We start from the raw sequence: 13,486 nt of genomic DNA, 5'->3' as shown, positions 1-13,486 counted from the left end.
GAAAAAAGTGTGTATACACCTGAAGGGTGAATGCTGTGAAAATTTTCCCGAACACAATGATGAAGAGGATGAGCTTCAAGAGAATGATTCAGAGTTCTTACAAGGTGGAACCATGCAGTACCAGACACGAGATAGATATTCCAAAGAACAAGGCTTTTTTCGAATAAGCCAATTCATTTGGGACCCCGCGGATCCACTCTTTTTCCTATTCAAAGATCAGCCTTTTGTCAAAATGAACTCGAGTGAATGCATGAATTGATAAAAGAACATGTTTTGGAAACACTGGTGATGCAATCCTGCCCCCCCCCCCCCCCCCAAGGGCATTGGATAGAAGACTCCAAGAAGATTGGGCCAAAGATGCAAGAGAAGGTCCTAGGGTTCTCATGAGCCTTAGGGTAGATTTCGGGCCCATGGGCTAAGTATGAGCCCACTTATCTTTGTACATATTAGATTAAGGTTTCATTAATTTTGGGTATTGTATTTAGGGCTCCATAATATAGGTAGGGTACCCTAGAAATATAGGATTTTCCAGCCCTTGTATTTTAGGGCACCTAGACTAGTTTTTGTATTATGGGGTAGTTTTGTAATTTCACATGCACTAAGTGAATATTTGATGTGTGTGGTTGGAAATAAATTTAATTGAATTGGTAGAAGCCCAATCCAATTAAATTTTAGAGGGGGAGGTGAGCATTTGCTTACTACACCCCATTGCCACATCATATAGTCACACTTTGTGCATGTCCTTCATGATTTACATGCCTCATGACACCTAAGCACACTTAGTGGAGAATCTTGGAATTGATCTTGGATTAGTGGGCTGAACCATAACTAAAATTCACTAATCATAATTAGTGAAATTTTGGCTCCAAAGTTTGGCTCCAAATATTCAATTTCAAATTCAAGTGAAATTTGAATTGAAATTCAAATTTCCCTCCAATTTTGTGTGACACTTAGTGATGAGAATCATGAAACTGGCCAAATACAGGCTAAAGGCCCAAGTGGAGAAGGACAAAGCCCCCGAGTGGAGAAGGATGAAGGCCCAAGTGGAGAAGGATGAAGGCCCAGAGGCAGAGACACTATCAAGACTATTAATTGTTGTTGAAGGCCCAAACTAATTTGAAGGCCCAAGTTAAATATGTTTTTAGTTATAATTTTTATTTACTATAATTTTGGCCCAACCTGTTTAGAAGGCCCATGTCTATTTTTATCTTTTTGTTCAGATACACTATAAGTATTTGGTTTTATTTTCAATAAAAAAAACTTTTGACATTTGATAAAATTAGGTGAGAGTTTCTCTCTGGGTTCCTTGTTGAACCAATTATCAGACTTATCAAGGTAATCCTTGTGGCGTCTATCCTAACTTATCTTCCTTCACCGGAAGTGGCGTCTACCCTGACTTATCTTCCTTCACTGGAAGTGGCGTCAACCAAAAACTCTACAGCCTGTATCAAGCGATCCGCTCCTACTCAGGTTCACATCATCTGGTATCAGAGCTTCGGCTCTTGATACAGGTTCTATCTTATCCTATTATTTTTCTTTGTAATTTGTCCTGGTTCGTGTTTTGTCCTTGTTCTGTTATTTGTTTTCTTGTTTGCGTCTTGTTGCATTCTTGTTTGTGTCTTTGTTTCGTTCTTGTTCTTGTCACGTTTGTGTTCTTGTTGTTGTTCTTGTTTCTAGTGTCTTTCAGACTTTGTGTCAAAAAAAAATTGTTTGAGTTCTGTTTCAATTAAAAAAAAAAGGTTGCTGAAATTTTGAAAAAAAAAAGTGGGTGTTTGATCTTTGAACACGAAATTGAGGCATTTAGAGGTGTTTTTTTGGAAAGAAAATCGTGGAACAAATTCCCTTATCTAGATTCTCCTCTGAATTCTGAGCGTTTTGATATATAGTGGGCCTCAAACGGACAACCGTAGCAAAAGTTATGAGCATTTGAAGTTTACTTGTCATATCTGTTATCTTATCTGCTATCCTATCTATTATCTTATTTGTTATCATATCTGTTATCCAAATTAAATCTAATTTGTTATCCAAATCTGATCTGTTATCCAAATCAAATCAAGTCTAATTTGTTATCCAAATCAAATCCAATCTGCTATCCAAATCAAGTCTAATCTGTTATCCAAATCAAATCTAAATTCAAATCAAGTCTAATCTGTTAACCAAAATCAAATTTGACTTGTTATCCAAATTAAATCTGCTACACAGTCTGTGATAATTAAACTATCTTTCCTATTATATACCTTGTGTGTCTAATTTGATTCATCCAGGAACTTAAGAGGGAGTGAGTGGTGAAAGGCAAGAGTGAAAACATCACACGAAAGCCTATATTGAGAGCATCAAACACGAGTGAACTACCATCAAAGAGAGAAACACGTGAGTAGAGTGTGGTGAGGTCCTGAATTTTTTTTTTAATTTACTGCAAAATTCTTTGTTCCTTAATCATGGCAAGAGCTGGTGACAATGGTGGTGTATATCATCAACTGGACGAATCTCAGCGCTTATTTCTGGACGCGTGGACTACACAAATGCAACATTTGTTGAACCGTAACAAAGAAAAGCCCTACAGACGAATAGCCAAATCTTCCTCGTTTACTCTTAAACCTTTATCCCCTAGAGAAGTGTGTGATGACCAAATCAGAATGAGAGAACAAGAGAAAGAAAATAGTGAGGCACCACAAAGGAATATGAAAAAGAAGAGTGATACACCCGAGGAAAAGAGTGATACACATAAGAGAAAGAGTGATACACATGAGAGAAAATTTAATTATTTTGCAGAGGCGAGTGAAGTGAGGAAAGTGTTACCTGCTCATGAACCACTCAATCTACAGTATTGCAAAGACAGTAAAATTTCTACTGATAATTCTAATGAGTTTACTATTTCTATTTCTCCTAGTGTTCAACCCTTATTGCAGGAATTTAAAAATCTTTCCTAAGGAGATTCCTCATGGACTGCCACCTTCAAGAGGCATAGAACATCAAGTTGATCTCCTCCCCGGAGCTTCATTGCCTAACAGGCCAACTTACAAAAGCAATCCCCAAGAGACTCAACGTAAGGATGCACATGCCAAAGTTGAGTATGTGAAAACATTGTATGACCAAGTGAAGGTGCAAATTGCAAAGAAGAATGAAAGTTATGCCAAGCAAGCCAACAAGAAAAGGAAGGAAGTGGTACTTGAACCCGGTGATGATCCTGGACATTTGAGGACAAATGTTTTCCAAGAAGGAGGGAATGATGAGAATCATGAAACTGGCCAAATACAGGCTAAAGGCCCAAGTGGAGAAGGACAAAGCCCCCGAGTGGAGAAGGATGAAGGCCCAGAGGCAGAGACACTATCAAGACTATTAATTGTTGTTGAAGGCCCAAACTAATTTGAAGGCCCAAGTTAAATATGTTTTTAGTTATAATTTTTATTTATTATAATTTTGGCCCAACCTGTTTAGAAGGCCCATGTCTATTTTTATCTTTTTGTTCAGATACATTATAAGTATTGGATTTTATTTTCAATAAAAAACTTTTGGCATTTGATAAAATTGGGTGAGAGTTTCTCTCTGGGTTCCTTGTTGAACCAATTATTAGACTTATCAAGGTAATCCTTGTGGCGTCTATCCTGACTTATCTTGCTTCACCGGAAGTGGCGTCTACCCTGACTTATCTTCCCTCACTGGAAGTGGCGTCAACCAAAAACTCTACAGCCTGTATCAAGCGATCCGCTCGTACTCAAGTTCACATCACTTAGGCTATAAATAGAGGTCATGTGTGTGCATTTTTTTTTAACTTTGATCATTTGAATATTAAACTTCAGATTTCAGAGCTCTTTTAGAGCACAAAATTTCTTGCTCCTCTCTTCCTCTCCCTTCACTCATCTCTTTCTTCCTCCAAGCTCTTATCCATGGCCTCCTATGGTGGTGAGCTTCTTTTAGACTCATCTTCTCCTTGAGGTGGCGTCTCCTCTCTCTCTTCCTTCTCCATTCCGCTACCATTCATCTTACAAGAAGCAAATGAATCCATTGATGAAGAAGATCCTAGGCCTACAAGCTCAAATGGATCTTACATCAACTGGGTTGACTTAATAGGGAAAATGAATCCTGAGCCCTACGTGACCATTAAAACTTGATGCTTGAGTGTCCACATGGGTGCATGCATGACCAGTTTTGCATAAAATTTCCAAATCATCATTGTTGCATGTGTGTCATGGAAATAATGTGAGACATTCCTTTATCCCTGAACCGCTGGCCAAACAACCACCCTGACATATATCATGTCCAGCTGTTCTACAAGCCTTGAGCCAAAATCCCAACTTACCATAAACCTTGCCCTCGAAAGAAAGCAAAAAAAAAAAAAAGAAAAAGAAAGTTCATAATCAAAGATTGGAAGAAAGCAAAAAAGAAAGAGAAATTCCCGATCAAAGATTGGAAGAAAACAGAAGAAAAAGAAAGTTCTCGATCGAAGATTGGAAGAAAACAAAAGAAATATACAAAAAGGTCTTTGGACCAGACAAAATCTGAACAATACAAAATTGTTACAAGTAAACAAGAAAAGGAAGGAAACCACGACTTGAAGTGGTCCTCTCCCTTTGATCGCCAACCAAAATCCTGTCGCTATCGACTTTCTCGCCCCGCACTAAACAAAAATAGAAAAGGAAAAGGCCTAAACACTCAGAGCCAAATTCCTCACCAAAACACCATTCCCGAAAAAGTCCTATTGATCCATGATCACGCATGTAATCTTTGATTTGATAGGAAATGATTTGCAAAATCAAGTCATGACATATCTATGGTTCGGAATTAGGATAAAACACTTACCTGTGTGAGATTGATGCACTTCGAGTGATTTTCACCATACTCTCCTTCCCCAATAGACACATTGTTTTTCATCAAAAATCATATGTTGCTCTGATCAGTTGGAGGTTTTGCTTCCTTACTAAAGCATGTTCGCATTTTAGTGAACGAACACTGAGACTATTTTAGTCTCACAAAATCAAGAACTACGCAGGTCTGAGTTCCTCATCACAAATTGAGGATACGTAGAAGCAAAAGCCTCGCTTTTGTCGATCGCCCCACCTTTCCTTATCATGACCTGTAAGTACGTTGACATGCGGAGATACCCAAGCGGTTATCCGTACAAACGGTTTCCGTCAATCCTGACCCGTGAAGTCAGGTGACATGCGGAGATACCCAAGTGGTTATCCGTACAAACGATTTCTGTTAATCCTGACCCGTGAAGTCAGGTGACATGCAGAGATACCCAAGTGGTTATCCGTACAAACGGTTTCTGTTAATCCTGACCCGTGAAGTCAGGTGGCAGGCGGAGATACCCAAGTGGTTATCCGTATAAACACTCTTTTGTTATCCGTCAGACTCAGAGTCCGGTAGCATGCAGAGACTAACGTCGTCTTCTGCACCCTTTGTCAATCAGGGGCAAGCAAACTTGTTGACACGCGGAGACTTACGTCGTCTTCTGCACCTTTGTCATCCTGACCTGTGAAGTCAGGTGATATGTGGAGATACCCAAGCGGTTATCTGTACAAAAGGTTTCTGTCAATCCTGATCCGTGAAGTCAGGTGACATGCGGAGATACCCAAGTGGTTATCCGTACAAACGGTTTCTGTTAATCCTGACCCGTGAAGTCAGGTGGCAGGCGGAGATACCCAAGTGGTTATCCGTATAAACACTCTTTCACTATCCATCAGACTCAGAGTCCGGTAGCATGCAGAGACTAACATCGTCTTCTGCACCCTTTGTCAATCAGGGGCAAGCCAACCCGTTGACACGCAGAGACTTATGTCATCTTCTACACCTTTGTCATCCTGACCCGTGAAGTCAGGTGACATGCGGAGATACCCAAGCGGTTATCCGTACAAACGATTTCTGTTAATCCTGACCTGTGAAGTCAGGTGACATGTGGAGATACCCAAGCGGTTATCTGTACAAACGATTTCTGTTAATCCTAACCCGTGAAGTCAGGTTGCAGGCAGAGATACCCAAGTGGTTATCCGTATAAACACTCTTTCACTATCTGTCAGACTCAGAGTCCGGTAGTATGCAGAGACTAACGTCGTCTTCTGCACCTTTGTCATCCTGACCCGTGAAGTCAGGTGACATGCGAAGATACCCAAGCGGTTATCTGTACAAACGGTTTTTGTTAATCCTGACCGGTGAAGTCAGGTGACATGCAGAGATACCCAAGTGGTTATCCGCTCAAACGATTTCTGTTAATCCTAACTCGTGAAGTTAGGTGGCAGGCGGAGATACCCAAGTGGTTATCCGTATAAACACTCTTTCGCTATCCGTCAGACTCAAAGTTCGGTAACATGCAGAGACTAACATCTTCTTTTGCACTTCTGTTAATCCTGACCCGTGAAGTCAGGTGACGTGCGGAGATACCCAAGCGGTTATCCGTACAAACAATTTTTGTTAACCCTGACCCGGGAAGTCAGGTGGTAGGCGGGGGTACCGTATGGTTATCCGCACCTTTCGTCAACTAGGGGCAAACGAGCTCGTTGACGCGCAGAGACTAACGTCGTCTTCTGCACCTTTTGTCATCCAGGGACAGCGAGTCAGGTGGCAGGTGGAGATACCTTATGGTCGTCCGCACCTTTCGTCAACCAAGGCGAACGAGTTCGACGGTATCAGGATGATGTTGGTCGTCCAATTCTGATTATTTTCAAAAATTTTGCAGGGTTTTACTCTCGTTGTCCAGAGACATTCAAGCCCGATGACGCACGACATTCTTCTCTGCTGGGCGGGGACGATCAAGTTCGATGGTGTGTGGAAATGACGTGGTTATCCCATTTTAACGCTTTCAAGACACTGAAGTTTTGTTGACGCTTCTGAAGCCTTTTCTTTTCTATCTGAATGACAGGTCCCGCTGGTTGGGATATTGGTCGGCCGAATGATGTTCCGCTCGAACGAAATTAGTATCTTATCTTTACTTCGCTTTTATCTCCAATAAAAGATAAGTAAAGATGGGCAACTATCATATCCTAATTTCTTCCGGGGACCATTGTTTGTTGGCATGCGACTTCCGCTTGACCACCTCAAAATGTTTAACACCCATCGTTGTGGAATCCATAAAGTTCTGAGATGTTTCGAGAAGAAACCGGTCAAAAACACGAAAACGGGAGTGTATTTAGCAAAGTGGGGTGTGTGTAAATAAATTGTTACACTCTAATTTCATCTGATGACCATTGTTGATCGCTTTAGAAGGCTTAACACTCATCACGGTGGAATCTGTAAAGTTTCATGAGATTTCGGAAAGAAAACGGCCAAAAACACAAAAATGGGGGGGTGAACTTATCAAGATAGGGGTGTAAATAGAAATTCGAATCTAGGCCCTTCCGAAACATTTTGGAAATTGGGTTTCTTAAGGAGGAAGAAACTGGGCGGCAAGCTCCTCCATGTTGTTGAAAAATGGTTTCCAGGGCTTCTATGGCTTCCGTCATGCTTCCGTAAAATTTTCGAAAACCTTGGGTAAGCATATTTCACTTAACAATGGTGAAAGGGAAGATAAAAAAAAGATGAAAATCAAATCCGAAACACTTCCATAAGGCTTCCATAACTTTTTCGTAAAGTACGAAAAGGGGGGTGAACTTAGTAATTGGGGTGTGCTTAGAAATCTTCCTCAAGAAGCCTTTGGGCGGCAAGGACCTCTCTTTTTCCCTATAAATAGGGGAGGGGGGCTGTTTAAAAAATATTCATGACCCTTAAGCTATGCATTTCAGCTATTTGGGGCAAAAAACACGTTTTCGTGAAGAAAAATCGAGTCGAAGTGCTTCCGTAATGCTTCCCTAAGCGATTATGTGGAAATTCTTCAACGTTCTTCACCGTTCTTCGTTCGTTCTTCAGTCTTCAACCGGCAAGTTCCCGAAATCGAATCTTTCAATTCATTCTATGCACCCTTAGTGGTCCCTACTTGTTGTGTACTTTCACTTTAATTTCGCTTACTTTTAGTTTTCTTTTCTTCCATTTTTAACGTGCTTTAACAGTTTATTTAAGCCGTTATCTCGCCTAATAAATGATAAAATGAATTTCAACCGATCATTTGTATTGTAATGTTGTTTAATCACTATTAAAGTAAAATCTAACCGATCGTTTACGTTGTAACCTCGATTAAACCAAAAAAAGCAAAATAATAATAAAATAATCAAAATATCTTGAAAAAATAATAATAAAATAATCAAAATATCTTTGAATAAAATAATAAAAAAAAAATCAATCGGGCATTTTTCTTTGGAAGTTTCCTTGAATTAATTGACTAATAATCAAAGTGAAACCAAGGTTAAAATCAACTCACAAATCAAGCTTTGTCCGCAAAAATCACTAAAAACCGTTTTAAGGTCCAACGCCTTAAACGGTCCTCTTTGCTTTTATCGGTTAACATGGACCGTTCAAAAGCATAAAATCAATATGTAACTTTACCACTTTTGCAAGAACTACGTAGGTCTGATTTCCTCACCGCAATTGAGGATACGTAGGAGCAAAAGCCCTGCTTTTGTCAACCACCCCAAGAGATCGTTAATGGTCCAACGCCTTCATGTTTCTCTCCTTTCAAAACCAAGAGATCGTTAATGGTCCAACGCCTTAACGTTTCTCTCCTTTCCAAAAATCAAAAGATTGTTTAATGGTCCAACGCCTTAAATGACATTTTGTTCGGTTAAAATATATCTTGCGAAAAAAGATAAAAATAACTTAACCAACGTTTAGTTCTGACAGAACTACGTAGGTCTAATTTCCTCATCGCAATTTAGGATAGTAGGAGCGAGGGAAACACCCTTGTCGACCACACCAAAATTAAAAACATAAAAAGCATAAAAACACAAAAAGACATAAAAAAAGGGAAAATAAAACATTTTGAAGTCATATTTGCACACTTGATTAAAGGTTGTCGTCCCTTGTGATGGACGCGTGGGGTGCTAATACCTTCCCCGTGCATAAAAACATCTCCCGAACCTTTCACGATTAAAGTTCGTAGACCACACCTTTCCGGTTTTTCTGACGTTTTCCTCGAATCTACGTTGGTGGCGACTCCGCACATTTTCCTTTCTTGGAAGACACACCCGTGAGCCCGCGTCGCCCTCCCGCCGAAGGGTAGGTTACGATAGGGGGCCATGCCAGAGTTGTACTGATACTGCCTAAGGAAGGCCGTAATCAGATTCTTCCAGGTGCGGATGCGGGAAGCTTCTAGATTAGTGTACCAGATGACCGCTGCCCCAGCCAAGCTATCTTGAAAGAAATGCTCCAATAACTTCTCGTCCCTAGAATATGCACCCATCTTAGGACAGTATATTTTTAAGTGATTCTTAGGACAAGTCGTCCCTTTGTACCTATCGAAGTCAGGTACCTTGAACTTCAGAGGGATGACGACGTCCAACACTAAGCAAAGGTCGGTCATGTCTACGAACGAATAATCGCCGAATCCTTCAATAGCCCTCAATCTCTCTTCGATGAGATCGAGTTTCCCCTTTCCTTCCACTGTCGAGGGTGGCCCTCCCACGGACAGAAACATTGGTTACGTTGGGTGGCTTCGAGGTTCTCCCGTGATGTTGGGTTAAGGTAGTGCGTTGGGCGCCGGCCCCTCAGCGGGAAATGGGGAGTAGGAGTCGACGTCCCCCTGAGCATGCTATCGAGGATTCTCGTGGACCCCATAAGGATGTCGAGGAGGCTCCCCTTCGAGGACGAGGGGAGGAACGTGACCCACGTCGTCATGTATGGCTGGTGGTGTGTAATTGGGTGGCAAACAGTAGGGGTAAGTACCTTGGTTGTATCCCGGATGGGGGTTGCTGATGTGCCCCGGTGTGCTTCTCTCTTGTCCCACCATGTTTGGAATAGGGTGGTGCGCAGCAGTCAAGAGAGTCGGGTCTGCCTCGACAGCCAAACTAACAGCGGCGACGATGGTCGTGTTACTCTCCATTAGTTGTTTCATTCCCAGCATGGCATCCATCATGGAAGCCATTTTTTCTTTAAAAGCCGACATGTTGACTTTCATCTGTTCTTGTACTTCCTCTAGGTTACCCATCATCCTAGATTTGGATCTGGTGCGATAGGGATGCCTTGGGGCGTGCTTAGTTATGGCGTCTTTCCTAAAAAGACCAAATGTGAGGAGTACATAATGAGACATGAATGCATGCTAGAGATGAAATGTGGGAGTGATTTGATTCGCATTGATTTTCTTTGGTGTAAAATCATGGGATAAACTCATTTTATTCAGAAAGTTATAACTAGTCAAGATCTGAGTGACAATATAAACTCCCTAACGGCTCCTAATTATATGGGTCATCAAGTCTATCATATGCTGACAATAGCTGAGGAGCCCGTGGATCTCCTCAGGGGCGGAGTAGGCGTCTGCCATTGCTTTGGCCTTTGCCAGCAATCGGGGAAGTTCTTGACTCCCGTTCAAAGTAAGAGCAAACCGGTCCATCCACATCGTTGCTTCTTGATGTAACGAGTCAATCACCCTTCCTCTAGCCTCCTTTTCCGCATACACTCGGGCGTATTTGTCTGCTACTTTGTGCTCGTGGGCGGTGGCTAAATTTAATTCTTCTTGGTACTTGTTGATGATGGCTAACATGTTTGTTTCGGTCTTGCATAACCGCTGAGACAAACTCCTTTTTGACCTTAGGCAAGTCTTCAATTCGTCCTTCAGAATCAAGCCATCTACTCGCGATTGGTCCCTTTCTTCTCTTTGGAGCTTAAGCTCGCTGTTACTGCCCCACAGAGCCCCTCGGAATTTGTTCCGGCCATGTTCTTCCTTACGGGCCCTCTTGGTCTCTTGCTCCAAGGCCTTGGTGGTGGCTATATTGACGTCTCTCAGTTCAGCGTTCTCTTTTCGGACCCTAACAGCTGCTGACTTGAACTTTTCTTTGACTATTTGGGATTTCTCAAGCTCTGTCTTGAGGGCCTGTACCTCTTCGTCTTCTTCCGGAGCTTCACCCTCCATCTCCTTAGTGGTCCTTAAACTCGGGAACCAATCCAGACCTTGTGCGTAGGCTTTCAACCACCTATGGTAACCACTGATGGGCCCATTGCTACTTCCCCTAAGTTCCTTGTCCTTCCTTTGCGACATTACCCATGCCTTGTGGACCCTCTAAAGCACCCCCGCGTTGGTGCTATTGAAACCTCGTGTAATAAAAGGTGTGAGGCCTTCCTCTGATGGTGCCCCTCTCATAGGGTAACCAAGTTGTCTTATGGCAAGGACAAGATTGTAATTGATGCAACCCCTCGTCCCCATCAAGGGAACATTTGGAAATTTCCCGCATGAAATAAGAATCCCGGTTCTTCCTTCTTTCCATCAGGGGAACCAATTGACAGATGCTCCTTCTTTGCTTGCTAAGAGTCGGTCCCAGTTTGCCTCTTTTTTCTCGGTGCATGAGTGGTGGCCTTCTAGCGGGCAAACGTGTCTCATTTCTTGGCAAAAGAAGTGTGAAGCCAACCATACGTAGAGAGCCGGTGTACAACAAATGATCGTTGCATTGTTCTTCTCACATCTTCGGTCAAATGTGTCATATAGATCGGCTAAGATAGCGACAACCGGGCTTTCCTTGCAGTCGTAAAAGGCGAGAAAAGCATCAATTGCTGCCAGGTCCACCAACTCATCCACATTTGGAAAGAGGACCACCCCGAAGATCAAGAGTGCCAGGATGTCCATGAACAGGGCCCATTCGTCTTGACTTGCCAAGACTCTTGCCTTTTCTTCCAAACATGTCCTTGGTACTCCAACCACCCCATTTTCGACTTGCTTTCCGTGGTCCAATTCCTGTGCCGAGATTTTGACTATTTTAGAAATTCTAGCTAAGGAGGGATAGAATCCTGAGAAAAGATACGGTTTCCTTCCTCCCAGAGGGCATCCCAGGATCTCTTCAAACTCTTCCACCATGGGTGTTAACTGGAAGTCCCCAAAGGTGAAGCACCTTAAAGGCTGGTCATAATATTGGGCAAGGGAGGCAATGGCCTCCGAGGAGACCTCCGCCATGGTTAGGTCCCAGATCTTACCATAGGCCTTGCGAAAGGCTTGTCACTGGAGCTGACCCATCAACTGTCCTAACTCTTTCAGACTAGCGACTCCTAGGCTCTTGATCTTGACTTGATAGAACCTTTTTTTAAGCCAAGGCGCCTGACTCGATCCCATGTTTTACTAAAGTGGAATGAAAACCAATGCGAATCAAGACTCTGACATCTATCACAGGTGAAATGGATGAATGCATGAAGAAATGCGTATGGCACAAATGCATTTTACGGATACGAGAGCCCAGGAGATCATCTCTTTCTTAAATACAACATTCGGGCAGCATAACGCCCGATGCATGCATTTAAGAAGGTGACACGGACCTTCCGTCTTCTCGTGACAAAGTGAGGGGATCAAGACGCAACCCGTGCATGATGACATGATGCAGATGCGAAAAAGAAAGGGGAACAAGGAGATGTACACAGCATGGCAATATCCTCAAATAATCACACAGCGAAGGCATACATGACATTTAGGTTATATGCATGGCAGTGTTTAAAAGGCACGCAGCGTGTTCACTTCGTGCCCCTATTTTAGGGACCTAAACGGGAGGAACTAAAAGGCTTTTAGTGATAATTCCCAAGGTGGTCATATCTCTCTTGATGGTTTCTAGAGGTATCATCCCCTTAAAAAAAAACATATTGTGGCAGTAGGGACTACCAACAACAATATGTTATCAAAGAGAAAAACTCTAGATGAGGGTACACTGTTATCAAGCAAGTCGGAGACCCAGCATGACCACAGATTCACCTCCACTCCTTATGCTCCCATGGACCCGGGTATAGGGCCCCTTTTCAACTCATCGTGTGTACAAAAGGGTGTTGGTGTTTGTGTGCATCAAATGAATAAATATCTATCTCATGCATACATTAAAAGCACACTAAAAGCATAAAAGAGTTATATACAAGGTCATAAAAGACAATAAAGGAAAACGAACAAAGGAGAAGTCATGGTAAGGAATGCAACTGATTGATTGGCCTAACTCTCTAAAAACAGTCCCCAGTGGAGTCGTCAACTGTCGCAACCTACCCTTCAGCGGGAGGGCGACGCGGGGCTCATGGGTGCGTCTTCCAAGAAAGGAAAATGCACGGAGTCGCCACCAACGTTTATTCAAGGAAAACGTCAAAAAAACCAGAAAGGGTGTGGTCTACGAACTTTAATCGGGAAAGGTTCAGGAGTTATTTTTACGCACGGGGAAGGTATTAGCACCCCACGCGTTCGTCACAATGGACAACAGCCTTTAATCAAGTGTGCAAATATGACTTCAAAATGTTTTATTTTCCCTTTTTTTATGTCTTTTTGTGTTTTTATGCTTTTTATATTTTTATTTTTTTGGGGTCGACAAGGGTGTTTCCCTTGCTCCTACGTATCCTCAATTGCGATGAGGAAATCAGACCTACGTAGTTCTTTCAGAACTAAACATTGGTTAAGTTGAGTTTATCTTTTTTCGCAAGATATATTTTAACCGAACAAAAGGTCATTTAAGGA

This window comes from Glycine soja, chromosome 5, assembly GCF_004193775.1.
Source record: "Glycine soja cultivar W05 chromosome 5, ASM419377v2, whole genome shotgun sequence".
Taxonomy (NCBI): Eukaryota; Viridiplantae; Streptophyta; class Magnoliopsida; order Fabales; family Fabaceae; genus Glycine; species Glycine soja.
This window is presented reverse-complemented; position numbering follows the sequence as displayed.